Source organism: Parasteatoda tepidariorum, chromosome 6, assembly GCF_043381705.1.
Source record: "Parasteatoda tepidariorum isolate YZ-2023 chromosome 6, CAS_Ptep_4.0, whole genome shotgun sequence".
NCBI classification, from domain to species: Eukaryota; Metazoa; Arthropoda; class Arachnida; order Araneae; family Theridiidae; genus Parasteatoda; species Parasteatoda tepidariorum.
In genome coordinates, this window is record NC_092209.1 from 31,916,260 (window position 1) to 31,939,410 (window position 23,151).

The following is a 23,151-nucleotide window of genomic DNA, read 5'->3' on the forward strand; positions in this document are numbered from 1 at the left end:
GGCGGAATTGCTCAGGATCCTTGTAATTAGTGATTTAGGTGGAAATCGGGGAATTGGAAATATTTCTCAGACTTGCCAGTTGGTCCACCTACGCAAACCCACCGCTTCGTGGCTCCATTTTCTAGTTCAACTGCACGAACTCATGTCTTCTCTGCTTAATGGCCTTAATGTCACAAAAGCCGAGCCGGAATCGGCTATGCTATGCCAAACATTCAGCGATAAATAAGGAGAAAGTATTTTTTAGTCCATTTAATATATTTACTAAATTTTAAAATGTCACGATTTCCAATTTATGCATATAATTTAATAAGAAACATATAATTCAAACTTGAGACTTCTGTTTTGCTTGGAATGTGTTATTTCAAAGCCATTTAAGGTAATTATCCTTAACTAACCGGACAATCATTAAATTCATTGTCCGAAATTGGAGACTTCTGTCTTGATAGCAGTATCTTATTTGTAGTATTACTGTCAGCTACGGTACTGCACTTAACTTGCCAGATAATTTCAAATAACAAAATAAAACTTCTATGGGTTTTTTTCTTCTTTATCTTGCGGGGATAACGTTATCCATAATTCCAACCTTCATCTATCCAACCTTCCTTCCTAATGCCAACCTTCACCAGAATTTTATCAGGGATAGAATTCGATGAACGGATACCACTAATATTTGAGAAAGACTGTGAGAGCTGTGTTAAGTTCACCGGATTTTGAGCACTTTTGGTGAGAGCTGTATTAAGTTCACCGAATTTTGAGCGTTTGTCATGAGAGTTGTAATAAGTTCAAACAGGAAGTCAACTCACAAATTAGTGGTGATAACAACAACGCAGGTCAACAATGTGGTGATAGCGTTATCGACAATGCCAACCTTTATCTATCAAAAAGTACCTCGAGATTGAATGGAGTTAGCATGTCTTATATACTAGTAAATTGATGTTTAATAAACGTAGTGTAGTGGTAGTTACTGCCACAATCTGTTATCGAATACTTCTGTCCAAATTCAAAAGACAATTATTAACTAAAATGAAAAGCGTAGATTACAAAAGGTGGCGAATATCATTATTTCAATTGGCTGAAAAAGTTAAAAATAAACATGTAACTAGTGGTTTAGATTAATGATTCCTGGAAACTTCTTTACTTTATTATGTACTCTTCCCCTTTTTTTGAGAGTAATTTGGAGAGGGGGGGGGGGAGAGAACTGAATTTCTTCTAGACAGACAAGTAAGGTTTTGTAACAATGTGATTTTTCATACTTAATTGAATGAGAGACGAGACGATCAGACGAATAGTTTCGAAGCCATAAGCGTTTATAGAAGTTATACGCGTTTATATAGGTCTGTTCTGTTTCGGCCAAAATTTGAGACTTCTTAGTTACAATGTTTTATTTAGCATTTCTGTCAATCAGGCTAATTAGTGAATAAATTATCCCTATAATTTCAAAATATTGAAACGAAACTTTTAAAGTTTTTTCCTTTTATCTCATAAAAAACACATGATACGAATTTGAACCTTCTTTAATGGTATAAAAGCGTTATTGAGCACTACAACAACTAGGTTAATTACTCCGATAATTAAAAATTACACTGATAATTAGAAATATAAACTATCAAAACGAACCTTTCTTTTATAGATTTTCTGTTGATCTGAGCGAAGCGGAGAGTTTGTGCAGGTGGATCAACAAGCCGACGATTCGCTCTCTTGCACTGAAATGCTTATATTGAAGAGCCAGAGCAATACTGCTTTCGACTTCATATTGACATAGTACCAACCTAAAGGCACGAAGAGTTAAACTCAGGTGAAGGACAATGTGGAGCCACGAAGAGGTGAGTTTGTGTTATCGAAGTGTACGTGTGATTTGGTCACCGCAGTATGCTAGTAAGTAGAAAGTTCATAAACCTATAGTCTGTATCAGGAGTGCCCTTTCCCCTCAAGGTTTATGGGGACATCCCCCGAAATTCGAAAAAATCTTTCTCCCCTATTCCACATGCAATAAAAATGCATATGAAATTTTTAAATGCATTTAGATATATTTGATTTAGACATATTTAGTCCGTTTGACCCACATTTGACAAAATATATTTAGATACATTTGATCCATCTTAATTAGATTCTCTGTTAGAAATAATTTGCAGAACATTATTTTCAGAAGACAAAAATAACATTGTTAATAAGAATCATGAAAAAAAAGGATCCCTTTCAGATCGCAATCCAAAATTAATACACAAAATTGTGTTGATAGGCAGTTCTCTTTGAAAATTATATAAATTTAACCACACCATTCAAGCAATTGCAGTCTATACTTAATTCATTAAACATTCATACAAATGTAACTAGATATTTTGAAGAAAAAAAAATAAGATTAGATATAAAGATTAATTTGAAGAGTGTAAAAAAAATTTCTTAAATTTTTATATTTTTTAAAATTATATATCCTACAAGGGTATTGTATCATATATTAGGTATTAAATAGTAATACTTTCTCAGGGTGCTTATCTTATAAGTTAAAAATATTTACAAAAATGATGCACTGTAAAAAATGAATATTCAAATATTAAGAAACTTTTCTCGTTTTTGACAAAACTGTTTCCTGATATATATCCCGAGCAAAAAATTTCGTCAAAGTGACGAAATAGCTATCCCTTTTTCAAGGAAACGAATTTCGTCAAAATTAAAAAAAAAATATTTCGTCATACTATTTTGTTCAAAAAAAGAAAAGAAAAAGAAAAAAAGAACTTTATAGAGCATAATGAATTGACCTTTTCTTTAACATAGGCACCTTATAGGTGAAACAAGATAACGAAGACAGATAATACAGATAGATCAATATCCCTAAAAAAATTGGCTTCTGAGATCATATTGAATGAGAAGGAGAAACCAATTTCGAGTAGAATTCGAATGAAGTGATATATATGCATAATATTCGAGCGAATCTCCCACACTTGACCTCAAAAAAACATTTTAACCGTGACCGAGATGAACTCGAGCTCGGTCAATGAATTTGTCGACTTGTTTGTTTCGAATAAAAAATACAAGAAAAATAAAGGCAACTTTTCCAGAAATTCGATTACACGGCAAAATGTATTAATAATAACAATAATTTATCTTGAATTAAAAAGATAATTAATATAATAATAGTTAGTAAACGTTTTTTTTTCTACTTTTATGCATATTGAAAATAAAATCAGTTCTAAAATAGTTTTTGAGTTAATTTTAATATTAAAAAAAGCTATGCAAATTGTCCAAAAAAAAAAAAACTATTAAAATCTAAAATTTTCTGAAATCTGAAAAAGGATAGTAATATCACAAATATAATTACTAAATTATTTGCTGAGTGTGAATAAAATCAAACTCAAACTTTTAATCTAGGCATTAATTAGAAAAAAGAAGAAAAAAACACTAGGATTTGAAAACAAAAGGCTACATTATCTGTTATTATGTTTCGTCTTCCTTAATGTCAAACACGAGGGAAATCTCGGTAACATTTTCAGATATTTGATCACACAGCTTATAATAAGAAATTAATTTATATTAAAAAAAATTATCAATAATTGTTTATTGCAATGAATATTTTTTTACATGTAATTGAAAAAATATTAGTTTTTTAAATAGCCTAAGTTTATGGAAAACTTAGTTTCTTTTGTTTTGAAAGAGAAGAAATACAAGAAAAATCGAGGTCACATTTTTAGAAATTTGATTGCATGGCATGTAATAAAATTCAATGTATGTATATAAAATTAAGGAAATATTAGCCGCTCATTGTTCTAAACAATTTTGTATATTCTATTCATATTGAAAATAACATTAATTCTAAAATAATTTTTAAAACTAGGTATCTGTACAATTAAATTTCGAGAAACAAAAAAAATCTAAGATGGAAATTTTGCGAAGTTTCAAAAAAATTATTAAGAACTAAAGTATTTTCTGAATGCACATAAACAAATTTCTGAATAATTAAAAGGAACAATTTAAAAAAAAAGCAAACTTTTGTTAGGCATCGAGAAAAACTTTTTTCAAGACTTGAAAAGAAAAGAAGTCTATATTATCAGCTTATACTCGCTATTACTGATATTTAATAGAAAAGATTGCTTAATAATAATTAAGTAAAAATTAACATAATTATTAATATTACTATTTTTGTAAGATTTTTGTGACTTTATAATGTCTCTGAAATGGAACAGTGGTGCGCATAGAGGTATCCGGGCCCAAATATCCAACCAAAGGGGCATCCAATCTGGAACAAAAGACACTCTAACTTAAATCTATTACAATTTTTATTATGAAATTAAATTTCAAGCATCTCATGCAAAATATTTTTAAAAAAATTAAATATGAAAAAAAAATAAAAAATATTTTGTTAGAAATATCAAATTTTTATCTGAGGATACTATTACTATTAATTTAATGTATGAATTTTAAGTATTTATTTTTTTTAGAAAAAAATTAAATTGATCTTTTTTCTGCATTGCATACTCTTCTTTTTTTTCAGGGGCACTTAATCTAGGAAATCCTGAGCATCCACCTACCTCTGCAAGCTCTAGACACTGGGCAATTAATTGAAAATACCACTATGTTTATAATTACAAAATGTCACGATGGTTTAAACAAAAATTAATCTAAACAAGTGCAATTTGTAGCTTAGTACGCAGCTGCATATTGTTAATTTATACCATATTTCTCGAAAAAAAAAAGGAAGAGCTAACAACTTTCATTAGATAGGTAATGCCGGATATTAATTGCATATTCTATTGCTTTTTATTACTGTTATGATATTGTATAGGTAATAAATATATCATGTGTACTAGACTTACTTTTATTTAACCACGAACGGTAAAAAATTATAAACGTCAGAATCGTGTCAGACAGAACAGTGAGCAAAACAAAACCACGGGATTTGAAATCATGATATATTAAATTAGGATTAAGATTCGTATTAAATTTGACAGCAAATTAATGAAACATTTTTTTTCAGTGTAAGAGAATACTGATATCTGAAGATTTATCTATTTCTCAGAAAATGCAATGCCATATTTTTTTTTTTTGAGTTATAATTAGAAAAGGATATGCATATTTCGGTAAGAATTCGAAGTGTGGTAAATCCTAGGTTTTGCCGGTAAAACCAGCTTTTACCTAAATGACTCGTTAAAAGTTCAAAGTAAGCTTCAATATAATTCCATTTCGGCTTTTTTATCAAGGGTTTGCGGTAAAAGAGTGTTGTCAGAGAAAACACTCTTTTGCATATCCTTTCATTTGTTCTTCTCCATTGATTCTATTTATTTTTTAATATTTATAATAAAATAAATATTATAAGAATTATAGTATTTTTATAATTTGTGTGGCCAATAATTTGAGAGAAAATTTTTAAAACGTTCAGGGGAAAAATGTGAACAATGGAAAGATTCGCATCATAAATAATGAATTGTTGCGAATTTATATGAAATATGTTTTTCCAAATATTTTAGAATTATTATTAAATCTATATGCCATGCAAAAAAAGATATATATTATTTTAATTATAAATTAATTCTAAAAAAAAATGTTGATAAGTTTGCAATAATATTATGTCTTTTGAAATGGGAGATTTTTATTGATGCGCTTGATTTCTGCTGAATTTTTCAAACTTACAAAGAAAAACAGAACCTTCTTTGTTAAAGATATGAAAACGATGTTTTTTGAAATGAGTAATACAAATATACTTTAAACTCATTGTTATGAAATACCTGTTTTCGAACTTGGTGTTCATAGAATCACACAATTAAACAAGGAAAAATCTGGCCTTCAAACTTACTGTATTCTATATATTTTTTTATGCGTCATTCAATAATTATAAAATACAAGATTTAAACGACTTTCCGTGCTTCGAAAATGGTCATACATCAATTCACATACTACCAATTGTTATGTTTTGCACAAAAACGAAAACGAGAAGAGCGGAATAAAAAAGTAAATAAGTTTTTAATATCTCCTGTTTGACACAAAATCTATTTATTTTTCATAGAAATGTCTAATGTTTCAAAGTCGTAAAACAATTTCCATGCGCTATGTCCTCTTCTAGAAATTGATAGAAATAATAGGCCTTAATATAGAGTTTCAAATTGCTTGTCAAAAAGGAAATACAAAAAAAAAAACATGAGCTTTCAGGGTCTCTGATTAATATTAGAACAGTGAAAAGACAAAACTCTATCAAACTTTAACGAATTACAATTTCAGTAACCGGGACAAAGCCTGTTTGATTGCTAGAGGAAACATCGAAGAGTTAGAAGGCAATAATTGAAAAATATTAATAAATAAATAAATATATAAAAAAAACAGTTTACTCAACTACCAAGTTTAATTACTCAATCAAATCTTAAAGGAGCAATAATGGCTTTTTAGTCCATTTAACTTGTTCTATTTGGCATATTTTCAAGGATTTTGTTGTAACAACAGACTCTTGGCTAGACATAAAAAAATTAATGACTTAGCATTAATTAAATTAAATAACAATTTTATACGTTTTATATCATTCGGTCACGATAGATCATTGATTTTTTTCTATTTCAGTTTTGCGGAGGTTCCAACATGCGAGTTTTGTGGGGGCCATTCATAAGAAAATTTGGAAGAGAAGATGGAGCTTGACTATACCTAATATTCGCTTAAAACGGGATAATCGTGTTAACACAGCAATTGCTTGGGCACCCGATGAAAAAAATAAAAGAGGAAGGCCGAGACTTATTTGGCAAAGATGCATGCACCAAGATCTATGCAAAGCATAACTAAGGAGGCAAGAGGACTGGCTCAGAACAGGGGTGACTGAAAAAAGAGACTAGAGGCCTGATATGCCAGCCAGCGCGAAGAGGATAGGTAGGTATAGATACAAGCTCAGTATGAAGGAACAGCATCTAAGAATCTCTGTCTGGTATAAAGAATTTTCGGCAGTTTCTGAAAAGTCGAGAATTGGAACCGAGTTAGAAGCTGAGTCCAAATTTGTTGAGAAAAGGAGCGTTATTTCTAAGCGGTATGTGCTAAGCAAAGATAAGAGTTCTTCAAAAGATGCTTTACAGGTATATTGAAAAATTCAAAAATGTGAGTCTTATTAAGAGTTCCATCGCGGGTGCTTTCACGGCAAGTGAGTTCAAAGTATAGAAAAAAGAAGGAATTGATAAGAAGTCCCTTAAAAGCATAGAAAAAGTGAGTTAAGGATATAGCATAGAACAGCGATTCCTAAATGGTGTTCTGCAGAACCCAAGGTTTCCGTAGAAGAGGGAAAAGAGTTCCGTGAGTTAGCACTTTTTATAACCAGTGGTGAGTTCAGAAACCTCTGATTATATTTAGATACGACCTATAATTCATAATTTCTTTCATCTTACTGTTGCCTTAAAGAAATTACTTCCAATGAAATAGAAATGGGAATTTTTTAAAAGAAAATATAATATTTCTAATGACAGTATATTGAACAAACTGTAAAACGAACAAGCATTTATAAAATATTGCATTAGTTTTTCCTATCAAGTTTTTCAATCCAAAGTGAAATAATTAAATTCTTTAATGAAGAAATATGATATTTTCATTTTGAAATAAACAATAATTGAGTTATTCTATTCGTTTTTAGCTCATATATATTCACTAAAAACAAACTCATAATAAGACTAGATGGAGCACAAGGACTACAAATTTAACTGACAGATATAAAACCTAATTTAGAATTATTAATGATAAAAGGATAAAAAATCTTCATTCCTCTAATTAAATATTTTTAATACAGTCTTTGGTAGGTTATAACGCTCACTATTACCTTAATAAACTTTTTTTTATAAAGTTCCACCGATATTTAGGGCCAGTAAAAAAAATTGGGAACCGCTGACCTAGAGTAAACCAAAAAGTTTCAAATGTTAAACTTTTTCTACGAAATATCAAAATGCAAATAAGTTATGTCAGGTTTACTCATTGGGCTATGTATTGGGGAAGTAATCCTGACATAATTTACTTGTATTTCGAAATTTTTTTTTAAGCATTAGAAACTGCATGGTTTACATGAACTCCATTTTCTCTGAAATTTTAATTTCAATAAATTACCAATGAATGGGTAGCAGAATTTGCCACGAAAAGTTTCTTTTGCAGTAGAACGTTCTCTAAAGGCGATTTAAAGATTTAAAGAAAGAAGAGAGAGCTACAGTTTGAGTACCTTTAACTCGAATAACAGATTTTATTTTTAAATTATTAATGTAACCTTCTGTAAAGAAATTAAATTTTTAAAATATTTTAAGTATTTAAAAGATATTGAACTTTTTTTTTTTAATATCACATTGCCAATATAGCCGATTGCCAGTTGTGTTCTATAACTCGCACTGGGCTTGCTGAACAATAGATTTCCATTTCTATTTTTATCTCTATATCTTTTTATTTTTATCCTTGAATTTTCTGAGTGAAATTTTCACTATGATAAGATCTTTTATTAAATCATTTAACCATCTCTTTTTGGGTTTGCCCCCTTGTCTTGAGTTTATTGATTTCCAATTTAAGATTTTTTTCAAACTTATGGTATAGTCCATTCTTTCCATAAGACTCAATCACGCCAAGCCTTCCGATTTTAGGAATCGAAATATGATTTTCTATTTCTATTCTGTTTATATATTTAATTAAATGTTTTTTTTTTGTCCTAATGTTTGCTTATCCTTCACCGTGTATTGAAATTGGTTAAATAATTTTTAAAATTCTTTTCCACCTAGATAAAAATGCAAAAATAAATGACCAGTTAAAATTTTTTGCATAGTTTTATGAATGCAGAATTCGAGTAACTTTTCAAATATTAAAAAAATTGGATCACATGTGCTTTCCATTTTTGCAAAACAAGAGCTTTTCTTTATATTAACATTTTGAAGTTTCATAATTATTAAGTTTTATTTTCATAATCAGCAGAGAGAGCTCTGGCTTAAGATAAGCAAAACATAACCTATAACTAAGAATAATTGTTAATATCTATAAATAATTGTTACGAACACTTTTTTTTCCTCATAATAGTGACAAAAAATAACATATTATTCTCACTAAAAATATTATTCATTTCTTTTTTTCTTTCTTCCTTTCTTTTTTATCTGCAATGCTTTAAATAATTTTATTCTTTCCATTAAAGTGGTAAAAAATGTGACTTTTATCATTTTGTCCGAGTTATCTGCTTGAATAAGAAATTTATAAACATCTCATCATATTTTTAGAAAATACTTATTTCAATCGACTTACAAAACACAATGTGTCACAATAGGAATTATGATATATATCTATGTAATTGATTATATCGTATGTATATGATTATAATTCAGTTTCTAACATTTTACTTATTCAATGTTTCATAATAGAGTACAAAGGGCAATAAGAATTGGATGTAAAATAGTTTGTTGTTTACATTTTTACTCTCATAAATTCAAAAGGAAATTTCCCGAATGGCGGATATAAAATATCCGTTTTCATTTCGTTGAAAAGTGCCATAATAATAACTAAGAGATGAAGTGCCTGTGGCAGGTATTGCATTTAGAATTCACCTGGTAACAAAAGATAAATTTTGTCGGCTTCCTCTTCATAGCCGGAACAATAGAACTTTCTGTTCAACCTTTTATTTGCCATCTTCTTTGTTCTTTTTCCTTTACTGGGTGGCAATAGCTATACAAAACCAATGGGCAGTTTCGTTCAATTAACGGACTATTAAACTACTTTTATAGAACAGTTGCAAGATCATAGAATAATAACCAAGGTGAAACTGCAAGGTAAGTCTTTTAATCTGAATCTTCGCTCACCACGAATTAAATACTACGTTTTTCTGCAGGAAAATTTAAACAAAAATTTGGGATTAATTGTTTTACCACTAACATTATAAATTATAAGAACTTTTAGTTATAGATTTTAAAAATTAATTTGGGAACAGTAAAAAGTGAAAAACAAGGTGAATAAAAAGCTATTTTATTCGCTTGAAAGGTAGCTACGGAGCTAGGACTTTATTTTTGTCATACTGGTTTCATCATTTGTTAGTTTAAAAATCCAAAAAAGTAAAAAATAAAAGAGAACACATAACAATTTCATGAACATTTAAAAATGTAGCTGAAAATTTTGGAGCATAAAAATGTAGTAGTAAGAAGTTTATTTTATAATTACTGATTTCACTAATTGTTAGTTTAAGAGGACAAAAAAGTAAACAATTCAGTTTCTCAATTGTGGTTCTAAACAATGAATTGTGTTTAATTAACAGAAAAATAGGGATTCCATTCAAAGTACCGTTCTAGTACCGTTCAAATTTGCTGCAATCTTAACATAGTGATGAGTTGAGCCCTATTATCTTACAATTACTTAAATTTGATGTCACGAAAAAGAAATACGGTTCAATTTAACACTTTATGATTGCAGCAAATTTTATCCATATTGGGATTCAAAATATCAATATTATGATTATAGTTGAACTATTTTTCAAAGATTGCATATAACACAGAAGTCACGTTTTCATTTCACTATAATTCTCGCTAATATAAAATAGAAATTTATGCGAATCTATATGTGTGGTGTTTGTTAGAACAAACACTTGATGAAAAAGAGTTTTGCTTAAAAGTATAGCTACATTTTTTGCAATCGATTATCTATCGTTGACGTTGATGATTTAATACGCTTTTAACATATTTATAGTTCTGTAATTGTTTGTAAAGCTCTGTAAATTACATCTGAAGCTGGGAATTTTTACTTTTAAAACCAGCAAGATTTGACACACGAAGATGTAATAATGAAGCATAAATGAAAGTTAAAACTAATCATAACTGTTCTAAGATGGAGTTTATCAATCAAAAACCGATTAAAGTTCTATGAATCTCTGATGTTTTCTTTTTTTTTTTCTCCAGCTAAAGCTGAATCTAATTAATTTTAGCCAGTTAAAGGCTTAAGCGAGTAGTATCTACAATATTCACCATTATCTATAGGCAATGGGATTTAAGCATTATAAAAGAAAAAAAGCGAACGAGAATCGTAGATAATATATAGGGCAAGGATTATTAAAGTTTGATCAAATATTATATTTTATTTTGATATACTCCGTAGCTTCGAGTTTTTACTAGCTAGAATAGATTAGACATAGTTTTAGCTGGTTAAATGTGGTGGCGATTCTTCAGGCATGAACCCCTACAAGAATTGGTAGTTCCCCTTTCACACAGTTAGAATTTTTAATTTGAAATTATGGTAAAATAACCGACAACAGTCTGTCCATCTAATTAACCATAAAGTTAACCATATGGTAAAGAACCTTTTTTACCTTTACGCTTTTGAAACCGTTTACAACTAGTATGGTTAATAACCACGAATACAAAACTATAATTTTTTTGACCATTTACAACTAGCATGGTTTAAAAAAAAACTTAACTGGACATTGGAGCTAAGTATTTCGTTAAGTAATAGGCATTGGAATTAGGTTTTGGTGGACTGTTTTATCAAATGAACCATGAATTGTAGTTTAATAAGTTTATCTGGTTGTCTCACTTACCGTAAAAAATAAGGAAATACTAGACCATTTTGTGTTAAGTAGCTTAATAGTTCAGCCATGCGTAAAGGAGAATATCGTATTCTAATAATCCAAGGTCACAAATTAGGGAGTGCAGGACGCTTGAAACTCTTCATGTGTTGAAGGGAATGGAGAAAATATTGCAGTGTCAACGTGAAATTGACAGATTTACCCACTCAGCTACAATATGTTCCCAGCTGCAAGGAACTAAGTACCTTCGTTTGGTGGGCCTTGCGATAAAATTCTGGTTGTTTAACCGTATTAGGTAAAAACAATTGATAAACTGTTTTTGTCACAGTTGTTTATGGTTTACCATCTTGTTTACGGTTATTTGACTGCTTCGTTTAAATATGGTAAAATAACAATTAAATAAATTGTTATTTAACCATTTTATCCAAAAAAATTTCTAACAATGTGTATTAATATGTACGTTTGAAATTGAATTTGGAAATATCTTTTACGTTTTTGACTAAACTTTTCAGAGTACTAAACATTCCGCTGATCATTTTAGTGCAATGTGTATTAATTTAGAAAATATGTACGTTTGGAATTGAATTTAGAAATATCTTTCATGTTTTTGACTAAATTTTTCAGAGTACTAAACATTCCGCTGATCATTTTAGTGCAATGTGTATTAATTTAGAAAATATGTACGTTTGTAATTGAATTTGGAAATATCTTTCATGTTTTTGACTAAACTTTTCAGAGTACTAAACATTCCGCTGATCATTTTAGTGCAATGTGTATTAATTTAGAAAATAAGTACGTTTGGAATTGAATTTAGAAATATCTTTCATGTTTTTGACTAAACTTTTCAGAGTACTAAACATTCCGCTGATCATTTTAGTGCTTATCATTTTAGTAAAGTGTCGTAGTGACGTAAGTGTTGTAGTGACACATAACTTTTTTTTAATATACGTGCAAGTGAAGGTATTGTTACGTGTTCCATGAATTGGTATCTAAAGTAAGTCGTGGAAAGAAATTATTTCTTTAAACGAATCATCTTTAATGTAAGTGCATGGGATGATTTATAGTCTTTTTGTTAAATTGAAGTTGATTTTGTCCATAACGCAGCCTTGAGAAAATAAAAGACCTTTTTACTTTAATCTTTTCGAAGAAAGATAAAGAGGAACGGATGGTATTTTATAATCCAAACGAGATATTAGAGTATTTTTGAAGAAGGGCATTGTTCTAAGTGGATATTATTGTGAATGAGTTTTACAAGGTTGGTAAGCAAAGTTTTATTAACTTTTAACTAAATTTATTCGCGCACCAAACATGAATCAGAAAAATTATTGTTTGCATTTTCCAGCACTGACGTATTTGTTCTTGCTCTTATTATTGTCTAGTGACACAAAACTAATGTTGTTTCTTGTTGTGTAGTTGTTTTGTCTATGTGCATAATTATTTCGGATAATACCTTAAAAGTAAGTGTTAAAAATTTTGTAATTTAACGCAAAAAACGATTTTTTTTAACGTGTGACAAAAACAGTTCACGAGTCGCATGTGAATCATAAAAACTATTGTTTTAATTTGCTAGCTCAAACGTATTTCAAACGTATTTGTACTTACGCTTATTATTAAGTGACGCAAAAAAGTTGTTTATTCTATTGTTGTTGCTTGTGTTGTTTAAATTCTTCATAATTTTGGGGCATTTATTTTAAGTAAGTGTTTTGAATTTTATAATAATCGTAAAACACTACTTTATTACACTTGACTAAAACGGTTCATGTATCAAATATGAATCAGAAAAACTGTTACTTTTGTTTGCCAGTATAAATGTATTTGTATTTATTATAAAGTGATGCAAAACTTAAGTTGTTTGTAGTTGTATACGCAAGGTTAAATTCTTTATAATTCTGAGTCCCGCAGTGGACTGATCGTTAAGACACGGTTCCCAGCAGATTACCGAAGTCAAGCATCACTGGCTGTGGTCAGTGTGCGGGAGCGTAACCACTTGGATTACTCTGCGTAGGGACCGAGGGTGGGCGGTATTGGTTCTCGTTAAACTGTTCTACCGTAAAGTGCTCGACTTCGCGTGCAGGTCGTCGGGGCTACCGATGCGGGCGTGCCACCCCCTCTGCAGAGGATCAAAATTGTGATGGCATATCTTCGGATCATCCTCAGGGATGTTTCCCAGACCGTCGCCAATAGCCCATTGTGCGGCTCTAGTGCGACGTAAATTAACTACTTCAACTATAACTTTATAATTCTGAAACATTTATTTAAAGTAAGTGCTTTAATCTCAGATTGGGTGTGCAATATGAGTGAGATAGAGTATGTATCTCGATCCTGATTGGTAGTTGAAACGGGGTATTTGTTTACGATAGCAACTGATCTTTCCATTCTATTTCGAGTAAGTCAAGCCCATCAAGTATCAACTCTCTTAAGTGACGCATTCTTTATTCTTATACTAAGATTCTCTCACAAAGATTTCAATTATTTCACTACATATTTCTTATTTAACAAAGCACGTAGTCATAGAGAACACAAACAAATTAAATAAAATACGCAGACGATGAAGAATTATATTTCAACAAACTCGAAGTGCGAGACGGTGTTGTATTTAGTTAACTTCATGTAGATTAACATTCTAACATGCGTGGAGAACTTTAGCTCAATTTAAACACGCTATTTTGCTTAACGATAAGCTGGTGCTGACGTGATAGGTTATTATTCATGTAACTAAAAAATTTTAATAAATTTTAATGGATAATATCTAATAATTATCGAAAAATTAGTTCTTGTACTTGCAAGATATCGAATTAACAAAATTTAATTATTACTATTAATAATAATTATTATTATTAATAATTATTATTATTATTAATAATTATTATTATTATTATTAATAATTATTATTATTATTAATAATTATTATTATTATTAATAATATACCAGCTTCGTCAACATGCGAACGTTGATTTTTGTTGAGCTTCTGGAGATACTATCTTATTCAGCATTTTTGTTGCGAAATAAATGCTGTAAGTAGTTGAGTCAATAAAATTCATTTTTGTTTTATTCATCGTGACTTTTCGTGATGGTTTAATAATAATAATAATAATAATAATTATTATTATTATTATTAATTTAATTATTATTATTATTTTATACTTAATATAATTTATCTTAAATATTATATTATTATATTATTTATCTTAAATAATAATAATAATAATAATAATAATAATAATAATAATTATTATTATTATTATTATTATTATTATTATATACCAGCTTTGTCAATATGGGAACGTTGATTTTTGTTGAGCTTTTGAAGATATTATCTTATCCAACAATAGTTGCAATAAATGCTGCAAGTAGTTGTGTCTATAAACTTCATCTTTGTTTTATTCATCGTGAATTTGTCGGCATTTTTTCTATGCATTTCAAGTGAAATAGTATTCAAAGCTTTAGTTCTGGTCAATGTTCAAAAATGACTATTTTAACCAGGGGAAAAAAATTATTGACATTTTTTCTATGCATTTCAAGTGAAATAGTATTCAAAGCTTTAGTTCTGGTCAATGTTCAAAAATGACTATTTTAACCAGGGGAAAAAATTATTGACCTGAAAATATAATTTATTGATGATTTCCCCATTTTTAGAATTGCAAAGTGACGCTTGTTGAAATAGCATATCACACAGTTGGTGTCATAATTATTCCGACAGAGAGTGAGTTTTACGAAATACTAACTATATCACATTATTTCTGACAAATTACTAACTATATCACATTATTTCTGAGGAAGTACTTAGTGCATCGTATTGTGGTATTATTATTATAACACCATTATTTTTGTTAGATATTATTCCGTTATATATTTATATATTTTCAGTTTGGTTTTTGTATTTGTTTTTAACCGTTTATTATTTAGAGGAGATAATTTTGTTCTATTTTTGATGTCTTGTTAATTATTTTTATCCTCAAAAATTAAAATTTTGTAAGCAGATATAATAATAATGAAGATTAAGATGAATTTAATGTATAAATGCATAGACAATGTAAAAAAAGTAAAACCAGAAACTTTACTTTTACCTAATTTAATTTTACAGGCTCTCAAACATCATGTATCCAACTTTTATAGAATTCTATACATCGTAATATTTTATACAGTGCGCAAACTAACAAAAATATCAACCAGCATTTCTTTTTTGGTAAGGATCAGATTTTCACGAAATAAATTGCGATCATTTTAGTTCAAAAGGGTGATTTCAAATATGCTAAATAATTAACTCTAACAATTAATCGAGTAATAGAAACAGATAAGAAAACAAAATTTTTTTTAAAAATAAAATTATTTTTTCCTCTATAGATTTGAATTTTTCCCCATCAGTATATGGAGAGTAGCTGCAATCTGAAAAATATGGCTCGAATAGTTCAGTCAGGACAGTGGATCTGTGTTTGGTTCCCATATAATGTAAATTAATTTTTGACAAAAATATAAATATATGGAGCTTAAGATGGAGATTTGAGAATATCTTTACTTCTGTTTCTGATTAACTTTTTAGTTTTAGTTAAGAATATAATATAGCGGCAGTGGTACTGTTACGAATATCCAAAGTAGTTCTCTTAAAAAAATAATATTAGCATTTTTATGGTTATTAGAAAACGAGGAAAAAACACTACCTGAAAAGTATGCGTCACTGAAATTTTTACTGTCACGAAAATTCTGCAAAATTCTATGCGTGGCTGCTGTAGTTGCTGTGTACAAAGAATTTGTGTGGTTTTCCTTCTATTTTGTTCGTGATAATAATTTTTCTCGATGACTTTTCTTTTTATTCACCTGTTCTAAAGTATAAAGACACCATTAATAGCATAATGTTCAACCTTTTGCACGGAATGTCACACAAAAAATAATCATAAAAAAAAATCTATTGCGAATATTAAAATAATGTCGAACGATGATGAAATTTGTGTTTAAAATGTGATGTCTGAAATATCGGACTGTCATTGTCATCGAACGGATAGAGACACTTCTGATTATTTTAAACAATAACTTTGTTATTGTTTGAATCGTCATCCCAAATAAAGTCACGAAAAAAAAATTACGTGGAAGTTTTTTTAAAAGAACACTTGATGACTCTTTGTGAGTCGTCTGACTTCCGGATGTCTGTCCCAAAAATGACTAAGATTTAATAAATCAATTAAATAAAAATGGAATTGTATATGGAAACGTACAGTGCGCAAAGGAATAAACGGACTTCCCCAAAATAACTTTTGATTTAATTATTTGATCTTCACTTTCTAGGTCACAATCTTAATGGCTAGAGGGAGTAACCTCAACTATGCTAATTAATTAGAAGTGCATAAGATTTCAATTGAGAAATCTAACATAAACACGTGCTTGAACGTACTTGAAAAACGCACTTGTCTCTGAATAAACATATTTTTTTAAAGGATTTGGATTTCTCACCCCCAAAATGTAGGGGGTATCCGCAATTTGGAAATATGGTCCCAGTAGCTTGGTCAGGAGAGTGTTCCAGAGTTTTGGACCTTTAATGTTAATTTTACTTTTTGCTTATTTTCCCATGTCTGGAGAACTTTTTAAGCGAATTGAAAACACTTTTGCACACAATTATAAAATTTGTTTATCCAAAGATAATTAAATGTAAAAAATAAATTTAGTAAATATTCATTACTTTATTTAAGAATAATCAAAAAATTGCTGAATTGTAAGCAATTTTTTACTTGCCAAACTTACTTGTAAATTTACTCGCCAAAACTCAAAATTTGAGAGAAATCGGTTTAATAGTTCCTGAGAAATCAAATTTTGAAAAAGTCGTATATTTAAAATTCAATTTCTCAGGAACTATTCAACCGATTTCATGCTAATTTCGCATTTTGCCATGTCAAATTACGTACTTTAAAATGATGTAATAATTGTATTATAATAATAAATTTTTTTATTTTATTATTACATCATAATTCAAAATTTTTGACACTATTATTAAATAAAATAATAAAGAATAATGAATATTTGCTATAAGTTATTTTTTGTATGGAATTATTTCTGGATAAATGAATATCATAATTGCGTGCAAAGTTTTTTCATTTCGTTTAAAAGTTCTCGAGCTATGGCAAAATACACCCTATATTTTGGGGTTCAGAAATCCGAATCCGTTGGAAAAAAAAATATTCTTATTCAGAGAAAATGCGTTTTTGTGTCTGATTTCGTAACTAAAAATATCCATGCACTAATTAATTACCATATTTGAGGTTACCCCCTTGAACCATTAAGATTGAGTTCCAGAACGAGAAGATCCGATAATTAGATCAAAAGTTATTCAAGGCGTTCTTTTTATTTCACACACTGTACACCAGTATTCTGTTCTTTACAAATTTTAAAATGATTTAAACATAATTAAGACCGGAAGTGCTGACTGGAAAAACTTCAAAATAATGTTTTCTGTTGCATGTCAGATTATTGCAGTCAAAATGTTTGCACGGGTGTTAGTTTAATTTTGTCCGAAGACATTGCACTACGCTGTTGCGGAAAAGGGTGGTTATTTTAAAAATATTTTATTGTTAGATTGTTTTTCTTAGTTAGCAGCGTCATCTTTTGATAAGCGAATGTTAATATATGGTGAAAATATATTTGTCTTGTTACTTAAATATAATATAGCAAACCATACATTTAAACCTCTTTCTTTTCACTTTATTTTATTTCTCAAAACATTGGTCAATGATTCTCGGCATTGCACAAAATTTGAAAATATAACTAATTTATAATGGTATTTTCGTTTCATTTTTGGGACCATTAATTAAATATCACTTTGAGTTAGCTCTAATTTTGAAGTCCCGCTGTGGACTGATCGTTAAGACACTGTACTGAGTAGAATACCGAAGTCAAGCAGCACTGACTGCGGTCAGTGTGCGGGTGGGGGACCACTTGGATCAGTTTACGAAGGGACCGAGGGTGTGCGGAGTTGGTCCTCGTTAAACTGTTCTATCACAAAGTGCTGGACTTCAAAATTGTGATTGCTTGTCTTCGGATCATCCTCAGGAATGTTTCTCAGACCGTCGCCAATAGCCCATTGTGCAGCTCTTAGTGCGACGTAAATAAACTACAACAACTCTAATTTTGAAAGCCAATAACTTTCTCAGCTGCGAAGTCTCAGAATAAATTGTTTCACTATCTGATGGGTATACATAATACGCTATTTATTACTTTTCGATTAATTATTTAATAATAAATATATTAATTTTTTCTAAGAAAAATATACCTTCTCATGTACTCAAACTCATGCAATTTTTGCAATAGTTTTAAAAGATAGTGTTCATCGATGTTTGGCAGATTTATTATGATATCATACCAAAAATATAGTCTGAAATTACTTATTTAATTTGAATACTGAAACTTAATGTCAAATTTAATTAATATACTCTAGAATAAAATTCTATAAACAATAAAAATTTCAATTATATACATACATTCATTCAAATTTATGTATAAAAATTGAATGCGAATGATAGACGCAGCAGTCACACATGACTGATTTCATCACTGGCGATTATTCTAGCATCTCATTTGGTATTCCTCATTATAAAAAAAGCGAAACTTTCTTGTCAGCAATATGTGTTCTTTGGCGGAAATAGTAAAAAATACCCAATTTAGTATTTTGTTTTTTTACTCTCTGTCAACCTATCCCACCAAAATATATCAAACCGGTTTCCATTTGGAAAGAATTTTGTAGCACTTACACATCAAATCTGCCGTAGTTAAGTAGCAAGTTTAGTAGATCAGTCATGGAACTTTCTCGTTTGGGAATATTGAGAATATCGTTTGGGAATTGCCCATTAATAATGTGAGTACTTTTTTTTTTATGAAATTCCTTATTAAGTTTACGCAATCACATTCACATAATGAGTAGTTATTTTTTTATAAAAATATTCTTTCTATACACGAAAGGAATTATTCGAATATATAGAATATGTAATAGGCTTATAGTTTTAATATCATTGTTTTTAATTATTTTGTTTAAAACAATATTATTTTTCCTCGTCATGATAAAAATTATGGGAGATATCAATTATTACCAACCCTACTTTATTTTTCACAATGACTTTAAAATTGAATTCATAGATTAAAAGTATGGTTACTACATACTGGATAATATCGGAGATATTAATTTAATTTTTGCTTTAAATATTTCTAAATATAGCAATAATTAATAAAAAATTAAATGACATCTTCCTATAATATTAATATTGAAGTATATTAATTTCAAGTAAAGTATTATTATTGTTAATAACAATGATAATAATTATAACATTCGCAAACGGAAATATATATTACTTTATATTATTTTGATATTATAGTGATTATAGTGAGCTCAAAGTTGAATTCGTTGAATAAAATAAACTTCTCATACGATAAAAAAATAGCATAGGAAACATTAATTTTATCATTCACTATTATTAAATATAGTAATAATTAATAGAAAAAATTAATATTTGAGTTATTAATAAAATTTATTATAAGTAATGTTCTTTTTAAAAAAAATCAGACGATCTTTAAAATTGGTAATCAAATGATGCAGCAGATAATGTGATAGCTTATCATTATCAATTATAATGTCGCACAATTATTTATTTATAAATTCAAATTTTAAAAAATTTTTATACGTTGTAATTGAGATCTAAATCTTGTCCGAAGATTAAAACTCCAGAAAAAAACAAATTAAAAACCATGTACGGTTTTTTCGGGTATAAATTTAAACTTCTGAATAGAATTAAAGATGATGAAATAATAAACAGAAACAATAATTTCCTTATGAGAGTTCTGGAGTCAAAAACTTCTTCCTCTTTCTTTCATAAGACTTACATAAATACCAAGTCCTCGTTTATTTTCCCTAATTAATAATTAGGAGCATTCTTCGTTTCATTAGATTCATTGAAACATATTTTATGAAACTAACTTATAAAATTTAAATTTTTAAAGTTTTAAGTATTTTAAGATTTTTCTAGAAAATACTATGACAAAGTTTAAAAAATACTTTAAACTTTAAAAATTAAAACTATGAGTAACCAAGTTCCATGAAATACATTTTAATGAATAAAATACAAAAAAATTCTGAAATACAATTAAAAGACTGAATAAATATGGAATTTCTATTCATTTAATTCTTCATAGAGTAAAATAAGTAGAATGAAGAGAGAATAAAAGAGATACTACATTCGATCTCTTTAAATAATACAAGGTTCATGCTTCATTAAATTAATGAAATTTATGATATCCATGTAGTGACTATTTTTATTTTTAAAATTTATTCACGAAGCCTTAAAAAAATTCGCCATTTTTAATAATGTGTTAAACTTTTTGTGAGAAAAATTACTTATAATATCATGAAAAAATATGTAATAAAAATATATAATAATTAAAATATATAATAATAATAATATATAATAACAAAAATATATAATAATAAAAATATATAATAATATAAATGATAAAAAAACTCAAATTATAATAAAAGCTGCTAATTTCGTGCAATATCTCGTAACATTTAAAAATTCAAGAGGCAAATCGATCAAAATTCAAATTTTTTCTTTCAAGTTAATAATTATAAACAGATTTTCAAGCATGCAACATAAAACGTAACATACATAGTAAACATACGTATTAATAATACATCATACAGATTTAAAAAATGAAATTTGTTTTTCTCAAGAAATTAGATAGTTTTACCACCAGTGTAAATAAATAAATTAATAAAATGCATGTAATAATGCATGTAATTTATTACTGAAATTTAGATCAATTGAAGTTTTAACACAAAAATCATTAAAAATTCAATCTGTGTTTTCTCTCAAATTTTGTTCTAAAGTTTGCTTTTGAAGAATTTAACCATACGCATGCAATGAATGAAAATTGCTTTTTCAAGAAATATAAGACACTTTTATTTGCAGTGTGAATAAATAAATATTAAAAAAAAAATAATAATAAATGAAAACTAATGATTTATTAAGGCAATTACAGAACTTAGCGGTCGGTGCTTTTCATTTCAGGTTGTAAAAAATAATTATCATTTCATTCAATAAGATAAAATCGTCGAATGTATTCCTAAAATCTTTTGTCCATTTATTAGTTAACTTACTACTTTTGTCATTTCCTTGTTTTAATTAAACTCTCATGTTTTGTCACTTACCCTTCAAATTAAGGAATTTTGATTTATACCTGAACATGGTACCGGGACAACGTCTACGTAAAAAAATGCTACCAGTTTACCTTGATAAACTTTACCATTTGTAGTTTAGTTTAAATCAAATATTTCAAGGCCTGACATTTATGATATTTATGTATACAACAGCGTGCTAAAGTTTTTGGTAAACCTGTAAAAGGCATTTTGACCCTCCTGTGTTTCATTTTTTTAATTTATTATTTTATTTTTTTGTAAAATTTGTTTTCATCGTTCTCAATGGAACCAACATAAATATTACACATTTCGGAATTTTTTATCTTTTTACTATTTAATCGAAAATGTAGATTTCTTCGGATAAAATTTGAATCTTTTCACCCAGGTAAGCTGAATATTCCTTTTTCATATATATGTTTCGAGTCTTATAAGAAAAAATTCTGCAAAATCAAATGTCAACAATAGCAAATTAATAGTGTACTTTTAAAATTACGGCTAGGACTTAGCAAACTATGAAAAACTTATAATTATTAGTTAAAAGTGTATTTTGACTAAATAATATTACTATAAACAAAGAAATTCATCCGCTACTTACTTTGGTGTACCAAAATCGCTTAACACGAAATATACTATTCATTTAATACCCGACTGATATGAAAATTACTGATTTAAAGTGACTTTCAAAGCGCTGACTGACAATCTATAATATTGAGTTTGGCCAAAGACTATTGCACGCTAGTGTTAGATAAATAAATCAAGCAATTAGTTGCAAATTAGTTATAATTTAGTATGTACGTAAACATAACATAAAACATTATAAATCTATTCATAGTTAACAGAATTTACGTATTGTTTTATTGTAAGGTTGAATAAAAATTTCCCACAGTTTTGTTTTTGTGAAAATAAATTTTATTTTTAACTCAAATAACTCAATTAAAAGGATTTTGAATAATTCTAATTTAATTTTTATTTTTAACTCAATTAACTCAACTAAAATTTTTAACTCAATTAACTCAACAGTCTTCTCACAGTTTTGTTTTTATTAAAATAATTTTTGTTTTTAACTCAATTGACTCCATAAAAAAGGATTTTTAATAATTCTATTTTTATTTTTAATTTTTCTATTTTTAATTTTTATTTTTAACTCAATAAAACTCAACTTTTTTTTTTAATTTTTCAATCAATTAAATTTTCTTCTTTATTTTTAACTCAATTAACTCAATTAAAAGGATTTTTAATGATTCTATTTTAACTTTTTTTAACTCAATTAAAAGGATTTTGAATAATTGTATTTAAATAATTAAGAAACAGATTATAAGATTTCAACTTTTGTGCTAAACAAAAAAAATTAAAATTTTAGTAACTACGACTTTTAAGTAGAATTAAAAAAAAGAAGAAAATCATTTAATTTTAGTCAGATTTGAAACGAAAATCATATGTAGCACAACTTTCGTAATTATAGCCACCGAAAATATCCTCTCCCTCGCGCCGTAAGATATAGAAAATC

The 23,151-nt window shown here is 28.2% G+C and overlaps 1 protein-coding gene across 4 annotated transcripts in view; it reads left to right on the forward strand.

The window, feature by feature from the left end:
• Positions 1-9,498: 9,498 nt before the first annotated feature.
• Positions 9,499-23,151, forward strand: part of LOC107448634 (dermonecrotic toxin LcsSicTox-betaIC1) — a 34,342-nt gene continuing 20,689 nt past the window's right edge. The window contains exon 1 of one of the 4 annotated variants that reach the window (XM_016063900.4): positions 9,499-9,737. The gene's annotated coding sequence lies outside the window, so the exon portion shown is untranslated. Of the gene's footprint in view, positions 9,738-12,709; positions 12,732-12,824; positions 12,934-19,175; positions 19,314-23,151 lie in introns of those variants that run through there. The other 3 variants (XM_043045831.2, XM_071182192.1, XM_016063901.4) reach the window with 3 other exon arrangements.